This window comes from Pongo abelii, chromosome 4, assembly GCF_028885655.2.
Source record: "Pongo abelii isolate AG06213 chromosome 4, NHGRI_mPonAbe1-v2.0_pri, whole genome shotgun sequence".
NCBI classification, from domain to species: Eukaryota; Metazoa; Chordata; class Mammalia; order Primates; family Hominidae; genus Pongo; species Pongo abelii.
In genome coordinates this window covers 69,208,889-69,223,740 of record NC_071989.2, presented here as the reverse complement: position 1 = coordinate 69,223,740, position 14,852 = coordinate 69,208,889, and the positions used below count along the sequence as shown (strand labels likewise).

The 14,852-nt window shown below is 34.7% G+C and overlaps 1 protein-coding gene and 1 long non-coding RNA gene across 4 annotated transcripts in view; one reads left to right on the top strand and one right to left on the bottom strand.

Moving 5' to 3' along the window:
• The window catches only part of PDE4D (phosphodiesterase 4D), a 1,542,529-nt gene that overhangs the window by 437,634 nt on the left and 1,090,043 nt on the right, over nucleotides 1–14,852 (top strand). The gene's annotated exons all lie outside the window — the stretch shown is intronic.
• LOC129059410 (uncharacterized) overlaps nucleotides 1–14,852 on the bottom strand; it is a 29,428-nt gene that overhangs the window by 3,217 nt on the left and 11,359 nt on the right. Inside the window, exon 2 of the long non-coding RNA XR_008525280.2 lies at nucleotides 1,027–1,208. This is a non-coding gene — a long non-coding RNA (uncharacterized LOC129059410). The remainder of the gene's footprint in view (nucleotides 1–1,026; nucleotides 1,209–14,852) is intronic.

Below are 14,852 nucleotides of genomic sequence, written 5' to 3'. Positions count from 1 at the left end.
AGAAATTCAAATCAAAACCACAAAGAGATACCATCTCACGCCAGTTAGAATGGCAGTCATTAAAAAGTCAGGAAACAACTGATGCTGGAGAGGATGTGGAGAAATAGAAATGCTTTTACACTGTTGGTGGGAGTGTAAATCAGTTCAACCATTGTACTTGTAGATAAACAACTTGTAGATAGACAGATTCCATTGTGGAAGACAGTGTGGTGATTCAAGGATCTCAAACCAGAAATACCATTTGACCCAGCAATCTCATTACTAGGTATATATCCAAAGGATTATAAATAATTCTCCTATAAAGACACATGCATACGTCTGTTTACTGTGGCACTTTTCACAATAGCGAAGACTTGGAACCAACCCAAATGTCCATCAATGATAGACTGAATAACGAAAATGTGGCACATATACACCATAGAATACTATGCAGCCATAAAAAAGGATAAGCTCATGTCCTTTGCAGGGACATCAATGAAGCTGGAAACCATCATTCTCAGCAAACTAACAAAAGAACAGAAAACCAAAGACCACATGTTCTCACTCATAGGTGGGAGTTGAACAAAGAGAACACAGTGACATGAGGAGGGGAACATCACACACTGGGGCCTGTTGGGGGTGAGGGGGCTGGGGGAAGGATAACACTAGGAGAAATACCTAACATAGGTGATGTGTTGACAGGTGCAGCAAACCACCATGGCACATGTATACCTATGTAACAAACCTGCACGTTCTGCACATGTATCCCAGAACTTAAAGTATAATAAATATGTAAATAAATAAGTAAAAAGAAATGTGTTAAAAATTATATTATGTAGATATTTTTGTTATCTTGCTTCATGCCAAGTGCTCTCATAAATGCTAGACTTCTATTTGTACATTTTGCTTTCATGAGGGTGAAGACAAATAAAGAGTGATCATTCAAAAATATTAATATACAGAAAAGTAAAGTAACTGTAGGGCTTCCATAACAAAAGTACAACAAATTGAATGGCTTAAACAAGAGAAATGTATGTATTATCTCACAGTTCTGGAGGCTAGGAGTCTCAAATCAAGGTGCCAGTAGCGTTGATTCCTTTTGAGCAAGCTGAGAGAAAGATCTGTCCCTGGCCTTTCTTCTTGGCTTGTAGATAGAGAACTTCCTTCCCTGTATGTCTCTTCACATTGTCTTCCATCTGTGCACCTCTCTGTGTTCAAATACCCTCCAACTTAAAAAAAAAAAAAAAAAAAAAAAAAAAAAAAAAGCATGTCACTCACATTGGGTTAGGGCCTACCCTAATGATTTCATCTTAACTTGATTACCTCTGTAAAGACTTTATCTCCAACCCAAATCACATTCTAAAGTACTGGGGGTGGGTGAGGATTTCAACATATGAATTACGGGGAGACCCAATGCAATCCATAAAAGTAGCCATTTAAATAGAAGTATTTTTAGTCTTTTAACTTAAAGTCTCTCTACAATGTTAAACCATGCCATCTTAATGTGTGTTATTTAGAATAATCTAAAAATTTATATATTTTCATTAACATTTAGGTTACCTTCAACTTTGTTTTTGATGTTTTATAAGCTGCCCATAAGTGACTTTAATCACTCACTGTATACCACTGACAGATCATTTCTCATGAATTCAATGATGTGCACTTTGAGACTCAGGAAAGATGGAAACTTGGCCTTACTAAAATCATGTAGTTAGTATGTGGCAGAGCTGATATTCAACTCTACATCTTGCTGCCTCCAAAGTTAGTGATATATGCATGGTCAATATTATTTTAAAATACTCATTTAGTGCTTGCCTTTTTAATAAAAATGCTGATTTTCCTGATTATAAGTGTAACAGGTGATCACTGAAGAAAGTTTAGGAAAAAACTCAAAACTTATTCAGATTAATATTAAAATTACTCTTAATTTCACCATCCATAGATAATTGTTGGTATATTATCTTACAGAAATCATTTATAAACATTTTTATTATTCAATTTATATATTTATATCTGCAGAACTCCATATGTAATTTTACTTACCACCAAAACTCGTTGCAAAAAAAACATTTTTACATTTGCCCAGTTAAAAATCACCCTTAATCTTAGTGGAGAATTATTTTTTAATTATTTAAAATAAGGATATTTTCATTTTTGCGTTTTTCTAGAGAGAGTATGGCATAAGTCTTGTAAAGTTACTCCTGAAATTTAATTTTCTTTTCTTATTTCCTACTCTCTAGTCCTAAGAGATGAGTGGTTCAAGACAGAGTGGGGGTAAGGCAACAGTCAGCACTTTGTCTTTGCTCCACTCTCTGGTTCATCTCTGAAGCCTGATTTCTCTACCCAGGCATGAAGATACTTGAACAAGTAGCCTTTTCCATCCTTTTGCCCCGATACGAAAACTGGTATATTTCTTGAGAGAAGAGCCTCAAAAAATAATCTGAGATAGGAACAAGTGGAAAGCAGAGATAGTCTCTTCTTTTTAATTCACTCCTCCTTTGGTCACCTCCTGAATATAAAAAGAAGAACCCAGAACAACATGGTGTCCACGGCAACCATATCTAGGTATTGCAGAATTTTAGAGAACCCATTAAATCCTTTCAAAGGATAAGCAGGGGATCTAAATCATGTCAGATATATAGCACCCAGCACAGAGCTGAGGGCAGAATATGTGCTTCATGCATCTTTTTTGTTTGATGGCAATATCACTTCAAGGCTTCTTCAGAAAGATTCCACACCTACCTCTCCTTCTCACTTCTTTATAATCTGTAATTTACACACTTAACCTCACAACTTTTCTGGGACACCTTCAATCTATCAGATATGTAACCACTTGTAAGCTGTTGGTTTGATTCTGAAAGTTTTGGTGTGGTAAGACTGGAATCAGTACAAATGACATGCTTGGATCAGATAGTCCCTCGTCGTGAGTCATGTCTGGGCTCACCCCGATGCAGTCCAGTCATGCTTCCCCTATGACTTAGTTGTTTGTATTGTCCCCAGAGTCAAGAGTGTCCCAAGTCTATGAATCTTGCTCCAGAGCATTGTAATTTAGCCTACAGCCTTGTTCACACAAATAATCTGGCATTAGTTCCAGCTGGCAGTGATATGGGCTTGGTGATTCACTTTTAGGCCTCATTGGAGTAGAGTTAAAGAAACTTAATTGTCAGAAAGAGTGAGATCTCTACTATGTGTCTTCTAAGAGTGTTCAGAGTGTTTTTTTTTTTTTTTAGAGTGCAGAAGTCCTAACTTTATTCCTAGTACCCTCCATTCTCTCTTTTTTTATTGAAACATAAGAATTGTGCATATTTACGGGGTACATGTGATATTTTTATACATGTATACAATGTGTAATAATCAAATCAGAGTAATTAGGTTATCAGTTACCTCAAACATTTATCCTTTGTTTGTGTTGGGAACATTCCAAATCTCTTCTTCTAGCTATTTTGCAATATAAAATAAATTACTATTGCCACCTTATGATACTATCAAACACTATAACTTATTCCTTCTATCTAACTGTATTTTTTTACACATTAACCAAATTCTCTTCATCTCCTCCCTGCTTCCCTTCCCAATGTCTGGTAACCATCATTCTACTTTCCACCTTCATGAGATCCACTTTTTTAGCTTCCATATATGAGTAAAAACATGCAATATTTGTCTTTTTGTGCCATTGCTTAACGTAATATACTCTAGTTCCATCTATGTTGTTGCAAATAACAGATTTTCATTCCTTTTTTATGGCTGAATAATACTATATTGTGTATATATTTCACATTTTCTTTATCCATGCATCTACTGATAGGTATATAGGTTGCTTCCATATCTTGACTATTGTGGATAGTGCTGTAATAAACATGGGAGTGTAGATGTCTTTTTAATACACTGATTTCATTTTTTAAAATGTATTCCCAGCAGTGAGATTGCTGGGTCTTCTGTAGATCTATTTTTAATTTTTTGAGGAACCTCCATAGTGTTTTTCACAGGAGCTGTACTAATTTACATTCTCACTAACAGTGTATTAGCATTTCTCTTTCTCTACATCCTCAAAAGCATTTTTAATTTTTTGTCTTTGATAATTACCATTTAAACTGGGGTGGGATGATATATCATTGTGTTTTTCATTTGCATTTCCCTGATAGTTAAGTGATGTTGAGGTTTTTTTAAATATACTCATTGGCCATTTGTATGCTTTCCTTTGAGAAATGTCTATTCATATCCTTCTCTGCTTTTGAATGGGATTATGTACTTTTTTACCTTGTATATTGTGGATGTTAGTCCCTTGTCAAATGAATAGTTTGCAAATATTTTCTCTCATTTAACAGGTTGTCTCTTCACTCTGTTGATCATTTACATTGTTGTGCTGAAGCTTTTTAGCTTGATGTAATTCCATTGTCTATTTTTGCTTTTGTTGCTTGTGTTTTTGAGGTCTTACCTAAAAAATCTTTGCCCAGACCAATGTTCTTCGAATTCATGAGCATGGAATGGATATCTTTTAATCTTTTGTGTCCTCTTAAATTATTTTCAACAGTGTTTTATAGTTTTTATTGTAGAGGTCATTCACTTCTTTGGTTAAATTTATTCCCAGATGTATTTTTTTTGTATGTGTAAGTATTGTAAATGGGATTACGTTCTTGATTTCTTTTTCAGATTGTTCACTGTTGGTATATAGAAATGTTACTGCTTTTTGTATGTTTATTTTGTATATTGCAACTTTAATGAATTTGTTTTTCAGTTCTAAGAGGTTTTGGTTGAGTCTTTAGGTTTTCCTAAATATAGGATCATGTCATCTGTGAACAAGGATAGTTTGACTTTTTCTTTTCCAATTTAGATGCACTTTATATTGTTCTCTTGCCTAACCACTGTGATAGGACTTCCAGTACTATCTTGAATAAGAGTGGTAAAAGTGGGCATCATTGTCTTGTTCAGATCTTGGAGGAAAGAATTTCCATTTTTCCCCATTCAGAATGATGCTAGCTGTGGATTTGTCATGTAAGATCTTTATTGTTTCGAGGTATATTTCTTCTGTATCCAGTTTGTTGACAGTTATTATCATGAAGGGATGTCAAATTTTATCAAATGCTTTTTTAGCGTCTATTGAAATGAGCATATGGTTTTTGTCCTTCATTCTGTTGATACAATGTATCACATTGATTGATTTACATATGTTGAATTATCCCTGCAACCCTGGGATAAATCCCACTTGGTCGTGATGAATATTTTTAATGTTTTGGTGAATTCAGTTTGCTTGTATTTTGATGAGGATTTCTGCATCTGTGTTCATCAGTGATACTGACCTGTAGTTTTCCTATTTTGTTGTGTTTTTGTCTAGTTTTGGCATCAGGATAATCCTGGCCTTGTAGGATGAGTTTAGAAGTATAGTTTAGAAGTATTCCCTTCTCTGCAATTTTTTTGAAACAGTTTAAAGAGAATTGGTATAGGTTATTCTTTAATCGTTTGGCAGAATTCAGCAGTGAAGCTGTCAGATCCTGGGCTTTCCTTTAATAGGAGCCTTTATTACTACTGCAGTCTCATGACTCATTACTGGTTTTCAGGTTTTCTCTTTTTTCATGGGTTCAATCTTCATGGTTTGCATGTGTCCAGATATTTATCCATTTCTTTTAGGTTTTCCAATTGTTGGTGTATCAATTTTCATAATCATGTCTGTTGATTTTTTTTTGTATTTCTGTAGTATCAGTTGTAATATATTCTTTTTCATCTCTGACTTTATTTTTTAGACTTCTGGTTGGTGTAGCTAAAAGTTTCTTGATTTTTTTTTCAAAAAACCAACTTCATTTTGTTGATCTTTTGTATTTTTGTAGTTCAAATTTTATTTATTTATGCTTTGATCTTTATTATTTCTTTCCTTCTACTAATTTTGAGTTTGATTGTTCTTGCTTTTTTAGTTCCTTGAAGTACAATGTTAGGTTGTTTGTTTGAAGTCTTTCTACTTTTTGATGTAAGTGTTTATTGCTACAAATTTCCATCCTAGAACTGCTTTTGGTATATCCTCTAGGTTTTTGTATGTTGTATTTCCATTTTCATCTGTCCTAAGAAAATTTTTTAAATTTCCTTTTTGATTTATTCATTGACCAATTTGTTTTTCAGTAGCATGTTGTTTTCTTTCCATGGATTTGTACAATTTCCAATGTTCCTTCCCTTATTGCTTTATAGTTTTATTCAATTGTGGTCAGAAAATATACAGGATACAATTTTGACTTTTTTGAATTTTTAAAACTTGTTTTGTTACCTAACATATGGTCTATCCTAGAGAATGTTCCATGTGCTGTTAAGAAAAATCTGCATTCTTCAGCTATGGGGTAAAATGTTCTGAAAATGTCTGTTAGGTCAATTTGATCTAGAGTAAAGTTTAATTCTGATGTTTCTTTGTTGATTTTCTTGTCTAGATTACCTGTCTGCTGCCAAAAGTGGAGTGTTAAAGTCTCCTACTATTGCCTTCTCTGTTGTTTTTAACTGTCCTTGACTTAAGGTCTGTTTTATCTGATAATTATAGCTACTTCTGCTCTTTTTGTTTGTTTGTTTGTTTTCCATTTGCTTCTAATATCTTTTTAAATATCTTCACATTCAGTCTGTGCATGTCTTTATAGATGAAGTGAGTTTCTTGTAGACAGCATATAGTGGGATCCTTTTAAAAATTCATTCAGCCACTCTTTTAACTGAAGAATGTCATTCATTTATATTCAAGGTTTGAATATTATTGATATGTAAGGATTTACTATTGCTATCTTGTTACGTGTTTTCTAGTTGTTTTGTAGAATCATTTCTTTCTTTTTCTCTCTCTTACTTTCATTTTTGTCATAAAATTATTTTCTCTCTTAGGACATTTTGATTTCTGGGTACTTATTTTTAGCGTATCTATAATAGGTTTTTGCTTTGTCGTTACTACAAGGCTTATAAAAATATATTTATAATAGGTTATTTTAAACTGATAATAGTTTAACTTTGACGCAAATAAATAAAAATAAACTCTACATTGTAATACCACCCCTAGCACATTTTGACTTATTGCTGTTTCAATTTACATATTTTTATATTGCCTAACTCTTAATCAATTGTTGAGATTATTTAATAGTTCTTTCTTTTAGCTTTCATACTTAAGATATAAATTGTTTACTTACCCTAATTATAGTATTATAGTATTGTGAATTTTTCTGTTTTTTAATACTGAAGTTCATACTTTAGTTTTTTTTTGTTTTTTTACACATTAGCATCCATTTTTTTTTCAGATTGAAGAATTCCCCGTAGCATTTTTTTGTAGGAGAAAAGTGTCGTGTTGTAAATTTCCTCAGCCTTTGTTTGTCTGAGAAAGTTTTTATCTCTTTTTCCTGTTTAAAGGATAGCTTTCCTGGATATAGTATTCTTAGCTGGGTTTTTGTATTTGTTTCCTTCAGCACTGTGAATATAGCATCTCACGTCTTTTGGTCTGCTAAGTTTCTCTGAGAAATCTGCTGAAAGCCATATTAGAGCTCAATTGAATATAATGTTTCTTTTCTCTTGCTGCTTAAACTATTCTTTCTTTGTTTTTGATTTTTACTAATTTCATTATAATATATCTGAGTGGTTTTCTCTTTGAGTTGAATTTGATTAATAACTTTGAACTTCCTGCACTTGGATAGTGTTGGTTTTCTCCAGATTTCAGAAATTTCAGCCATTATTTTTTGAAATATGCTTTCTAGACCTTTTCCTCTTTTATATAATATCTGTTGGAAATTTCTATTATGTGGAGGTTAGTTTGCTTGATGGTGTCCCCTTATTCTTCTTTACTCTTTTTTTAAATTCTTTTTCCTTTTGCTTCTCTGATTGGGTAATTTCATTTATTCTTTTTTCAAGCTCACTAATTCTTTCCTCTTTTTGATCAAGTCTGCTGTTGAAGCTTTCTATGGAGTTTTTCAGTTCAGTTATTATATTGCTTGCTTCTAAAATTTGTTTGCTTTCTTAAAATTGTTTTTATTTTTGTGAAATTTCTTATTTTGTTCCTGGATTGTTTTCCAATTTTCAGTCTGTGTTTTATTGTGATTCTTTCAACTTCTTTAAGAGAATTATTCTGAATTTTCTGCCTGACATTTTGAAGATCTTGCATTTTTCTGTGTCTATTGTTGGAGTTTTGTTGGTTTCTTTGAGTGGTATCATATTTCTCTGAGTTTCCACAATCCTTGTGTCTTTATGTTGATGCTTGTGTGTTTGAAGAGTCAGCCACCTCTTCCAATTTTTGTGGGTTTTATTTGGTGGTGTTAGGCCTTTATTCCTTAGTAATGAAACTTCAATGTTAGCCTGTTATTTCTTCCCATTCTGGTAGGCTTATAGTGTGCACTGGTACAAAAACACTTTGCTGGAACTAACTTGTTGCCCTGCAGTTGTTTCCCACTCTGGGGATGTTTTATAGTGAGCACTGGAAGTTAAAAGCTGTCCTGAAATTATATTGCTGCCCTACAGTTCTTTCCCAGTCTGGTGAAGACAGGTGAGTACCAGAACTCAGTCCCAACTTTTAGTTGTTTCTGGGCCAGGGGAAAGCTCTACCTGGGATTTATAAAAAATTCAGCCACAGATTTGGGCCTTTGCTTGAATGGTGCTCCCCCTTGCAGCACTATGGCATCATCCAATCTCTTCAACATGGCACCCCCACTGATTGAAGCACAGAGTAGCTGCCTAGATATGCATGCCAGTCTTTGAGATTAATGTCCTGTACCTTGTCTTCAAATCAGCCCTCTGGGGTACCCAATGGTTCCCATATGATGGGACTGGAGTGGGCTTCCCATGAAGATTCCCAGACTGATGGGGAGATTGAACATGTCTCCTGCTCTCTTGAGTTGTCAACCATATGTTTGCATTTAGGCAGCAGATGGAATTATTGCAAATCATTTACTTTATAACCATTTGTCCCCTTATACTATCTTACAATCTACTTTTCATATAATTGTGATGAGTTTTCTGCTGTTATGGAAAATTCCATTTATGGCTAAAGCTTTTAGTAAATGCTATGAAGCTTGATGACTCTCTCTACTGAATGGGAATAATTATGCACTAGTTCATAAAATGTTCTTGTGGGTTTGTTTAGTCACTAGAAAGGCTAGAATACTGATTCTTAAATATAAAAAATATATAGTTTAAAGAGCTATAATATCGAGCAGTTCTTTTGTTTCTAAAGCTCCCTGGACATTGAGTAACAAATACGTTAATAAAGCAATAGTTTGTTATTTGATTTTATATCAGAAAACCTAAATAGTATTTTAAAAATAAAGCTTCCATATATTCCATCTTATTGGAAAAAGTATTTGAAAAGCTCAACCTCAGCTTCCCCTATTGTTTTATCTAGAATATTTAAGACTTTCTTAACATAAATCTTCAAAAATATGTGTTTTTTCTAGTTGAGATTTAACTAGATTAATTCAGTGTGTGGTATTTTTGGCTATCATAATAAAAGTATTGCATTTCCAAACTGCAGAATATTTGCACTGAGTAAAATAGATGGCTGTTATGCCATTTTTTTACTAAGTAATTAAAACATTGTCAGAGGATATGCTTTTAAAAATTATCACAGATAGCTGTAAAGTCAATTGTGTTAATATTGACAATCTGTCCCTTCTATTTAGAATTTTGTGCCTTAGTCTCTGATAATTGCATCATTTACAAATCCCCTTTTTACATAAACATGGCCTTTCACCTAACCCTCTAAATTAATCAGCCCTCTTTTGATTACAAGTGACAGAAACCCAACTCAAAATAGCATAAGCAACTTAAATAATAACAACAATAAATGATGAAAGTTTATTAGTTATCTTAACTGGAAGGATATTTAAAGATGTATAAATAAAATGAGTAACTGTAGAGCCAGTGCCTCAGAGACTCACCTCATCATGAGTAGGACTTTTTCCCTCCATCACTTTCTTACCTCTTCTTAGCTACATCTACATGAAGGCATTCTCCACTTGGAAAAAAAGACAGAGGCACAACCTCCCATAGAAAAGAGTTTCTTTCTCCCATTATCAATATATCTGCTTGGATTCTGCTTGGCTAATTGCTTGGATTAAATATTTACTTTTTAGATACATTACTGCTAATAGGAGAATGAGAAAATAAGACTGGCTATGCCTGGAGGTTAGGAAGTAAGGAACAAGAGAGGGGCTCTGCAAGAATCATGTGGAATGATTGTGTGATGCTTTCTGAAAGGACATGAGTCTAGGCAGTCAAAAATACCTGGATAAACACCCTAAGGCTATATTCCTTCTATATATTCCCTATTCCCTATATTCCCTCCCTTACCCAAACTACCCAGCATCTGCTATTCCCGAACTCTTTTCCCCTCTCATTTTTTTTGCATTTCTATTGGAAGATTAACCTGTGAATAATCTTTTCAGGTTCCTACCTTTAAAAATACAGGACAAAGACAACTGCTTCATTATACTCTAATCTCAGTGGAGTAAAGAAAGTATCTAGAGTTCTGTCTCTTTTTCAAGGTAGATTATTACTCTTAGGAAAAATAAAATGGGCAAATCAGAGGTTATATTCAAAATATCTCATAATACCTAAATAAGGCATGGACACTGAACAATCAGAATTGGTCTTTGTGTAGACACTGCATCCTGGATGCCCCTGTTATATCAATCAGGCTTAAATTTCCTCATTGCTGGATCATTACATGGTACTACTTATCTGGCTGATGGGGCAGGTTAACAGTTGAGGGCTAGGGGGAGTTCAAAGTAGTAATTATTTATCCACCTGGACAGAAACTATGTAATATTTTGGTAATAATACATGACTGCTGACTAACCAAGGTGGGTCACTATGTAGGTGTGCAGGATTAACAGTTACTTAATAGAATTAGCCCTGCAGTAACAAACTTTAAGAGAGTTACATGTTTGGAACATTGATTTAAAATGTTCTTTTAAATAGTTGCTCTGTAGCTTTCTTGTTTTCTTTTTCCCACATGTACTTCAAATGGGTCACTGAATATCTTCAAATTGTATGTACATTTTGGAGGGGAAGTGGTATATGCAGATTTTTTTTTTCTGGAAAGAAGACTTTTGCCAAATTCTCACACAGGCCCATATTTCTCTCACACACATGTGTGCACATGCGCACACACGCGCACACACACACACACACGTTAAGATGCGAAGAATCACTGTCATAAAATGTCATATTTCTAATTTCTGTAAATGGGGAGAATTCCTCAATCTTATATAAGAGTGATGTAAATAATTCAGTTACAATTATAAAAGAAATGGTATCACAGTAAATCCCTTTGGCACCCCACTGAAAATTTCTCTCTGATGTTTAAAACACCATTTCTATGCTTACTCTTACAGCTGTATTAATCATCAGATAAGGGGTTTATTTCTTGTCTGTTTTGCTTAGCATATTACCAGATCTGGTTCACATGAACTCATGGGTAAAATCTAAAAATGTTCATGTATTATTCTTCATGAATTTTTCACAAAGCAATAATGTATGAAAAAGCGAACAACATAAAAAATAACTGGGCCTAAAGCTTTGTTTCTTGTTTTATAGAACATCAGCCAGAGACGCCTCAGTTTGCAATTTACAATGAAGAAAACTGGCATAGACTTTAGAGGGAATTTCTAATAAGCCAAAAGGTTAAAAGCTAAATGGGGTCAAGAGCTGTCACCTTGACAAATGGTAAAGTCTAACCTTTGGCTCCCACCAGGCCAGATCATAACCGTAGAGTTACTAAAGAAAGCAACTGGCAAGGAACAAGCCCATTATTAAGGCTGTCACTTAAAGTTCTAAGGGAACTTCCTTAAACAGTTCTATGTGTACTTTATTTATCTTGAAACTTTTTGGGAACAGCTGTATAATAGGAAGGAGTATTTCTGAGGCCCAGGAAGTGAGTAAGGGCTATACAAATTGGGGCTAATGACTCTATTTTGAAAAACAAACAAACACAAAAACTAAAAAACTTCTCAGGTGTTTTATTATGAAAGTCTACTTCTCTATCTTCCATACTACTGGCCATCTTCTTTGATGATTACATCTGATGACCAAGCTCAGGCTTTGCCATACAAATATATTGTGCCAAGTTTGCTTTGAAAGAATGTTAGATTTTGTAGAGTTTTACATTATTAAAATTGTGAGTGGCTTCTTTTGCTTTTCACTGTTGAGTGTTTTTGCTACAGCCTAACCTATCTTTCTCTTATTACTTGTTTTCTTTGTATTTGCTACTCAATATAGCTTGTCAAATATGTAACTCATGTCATATATGGTGCTGTCTAATATAATTCATGGGTATAAGGTGAGAGAGAAATGTAATTCTAAAGTTACTTGAGGTGGACCACTAAAAGGTCCTGAGTTCATTTATTTATTCAGCAAATATATATTGTCCAATTGCAAGCTAGGCATCAAGTATATTCAAGGTGGTAAATAAAATGAGCCTGATCACTTCTTTTAGGGCATTTACAGTGAAGTGGAGGGGACGGACATGACTCAATCAGGTGAACACATCAGCCATATAATTACAAATGAACATGAGAGCTGCAAAATAAATAGACTAGAGGGCTTTGAAAAAGAGTAATAGAGGGGGCTAACCTCAGATGGAGGGAGGAGAGGTTTTATAGCAAACTTCTCTGGGAAGAAAATATTTTAGCTATGACCTGAGAAATCAGAAGGTGTCAGTCAAGGTGGGAGAAAGAAAATCTAAGTAGAGCAAGCAGCATGCCCAAAGGTCACATGAGGAACTGAGGAACTGATGGGAGGCCAGCATGGCAAGAATGAATAGGAGAGAGAATGGCACAAAATGAAGAACAAGAGGGCAATGTGGCAGCACTAGTGCTGATACCCAGAGATGTGACATTCCACCTTATTCCAGACACAAAGTAGAATTGCACTTCCTGGCTCCCTTGTGTTTAGGTGGGGCCCTGCTACTAGATCTAGCCAATGAGTTGTGAGCACAAATGATGCCTGTAATTTTCTGGTCAATTTCTGAAACTAAAGTATGTAATGGATCAGATCACCTCTGCACTAGAGTAGTCATTCAGTAAGACAAGGAGGAAAAATGGTGCTGGGCCCTATGTGAGGAGACTATAGTGTCCTAGTCATTTTGGGCTGCTGTAATAAATTACTATAGATTAGGTGGCTTAAGCAACAAACATTTATCTCACAGTTCTGGAGGCTGGGAAATCCAAGATTAAGGTGCTGGCAGATTCAATGTCTAGTGAGGGCACTCTTCTTGGTTTGCAGGTGGGTGTCTTCTTGTTATATCCTTACATCGTGTATAACAGAGAAAGGAAACAGGATTTCTGATTTCTTCTTATAAGCGTATTAATCCCATTTATTAGGACTCTGCCTTCATTACCTAATTACCTCCCAAAGACCCCACCTCCTAATGTCATCACACTAGAGGTTAGAATTTCAACATATGAATTTTGGGTGGCAGAAAAACATTCATTCCCTAACATAGAGGGTGAGGAAGATGAGAGGAAATGTCCCTTTCAGAGACTGAATTGGGAAGTAAACCACTTTGTGTAATATTGCAGTAGGTACTGTTATAGTGGGGAATGGAGAGTGGATGGGGAGAACTCTCCTTTGGTAAGAAGAAGGAAGAAAAAGATGTAAAGTAGTGCCTATGATCCTGATGAAGTTACTTTACTCAAACTTTCATTAACCTCTACAAACAAAAAAGAACCTGAGAAGACTTTTGTTAGTCACTTTCTTGTGCATTGAGGAATTGTCCAGAGGGACTACGGAAGCCCATCAGACTAACAGCAGACCTCTTAGCAGAAACTCCACAAGCCAGAAGAGATTGAGGACCAATACTCAACATTCTTAAAAGAATTTTCAAGCAGAAAAAAACTCAGGATTAAGAAACTCACTCAAAATCCACACAATTTCATGGAAATTGAACAACCTGCTCCTGAATGACTCCTGGTTCAATAATGAAATTAAGGCAGAAATCCACAAGTTCTTTGAAGCCAATAAGAACAAAGAGACAACATACCAGAACCTCTGGGACACAGTTAAAGCAGTATTAAGAGGGAAATTTATAGCACTAAATGCCCACATAAGAAAGCTGAAAAGATCTCAAATCGACACCCTAATATCACAATTAAAAAGAGCTAGAGAGGTAAGAGCAAACTAATCCAAAAGCTAGCCGAAAACAAGAAATAACTAAGATCAGAGAAGAATTGAAGGAGATAGAGACATGAAAAACTCTCCAAAAAAATCAACAAATCCAGGAGCTGTTTTCTTTTTTTGAAAAAACTAACAAAATAGATAGACCATTAGCTAGATTAATAAAGAAGAAGAGAGAGAAGAATCAAATAGACACAATAAAAAAGATAAAAGGGATATCATCACTAATCCCACAGAAATACAAACTACCATCAGAGAATACTATAAACACTTCTATGCAAATACCCTAGAAAATCTAGAAGAAATGGATAAATTCCTGAACACATACACCCTACCAAGACAAAACCAGGAAAAAGTCAAATTCCTGAATAGACCAATAACAAGCTCTAAAATGGAGGCAGTAATTAATGGCCTACCAACCAAAAAAATCCTAGGACCAGACTGATTCCCAGCTGAATTCTACCAGAAATACAAAGAGGAACTGGTACCATTCTTTCTGAAACTATTCCAAACAATTGAAAAGGAGGGACTCCTCCCTAACTCATTTTATGAAGCCAGCATCATCCTGATACCAAAACTGGTAAGAGACACAACAAAAAAGGAAAACTTCAGGCCAATATCCCTGATAAACATCCATTCGAAAATCCTCATAAAATACTGGCAAACCAAATCCAGCAGCATATCAAAAAACTTATTCATCATGATCAAGCCAGCTTCATCCCTGAGTTGCAAGGCTGGTTCAACATATGAAAATCAATACATGTAAT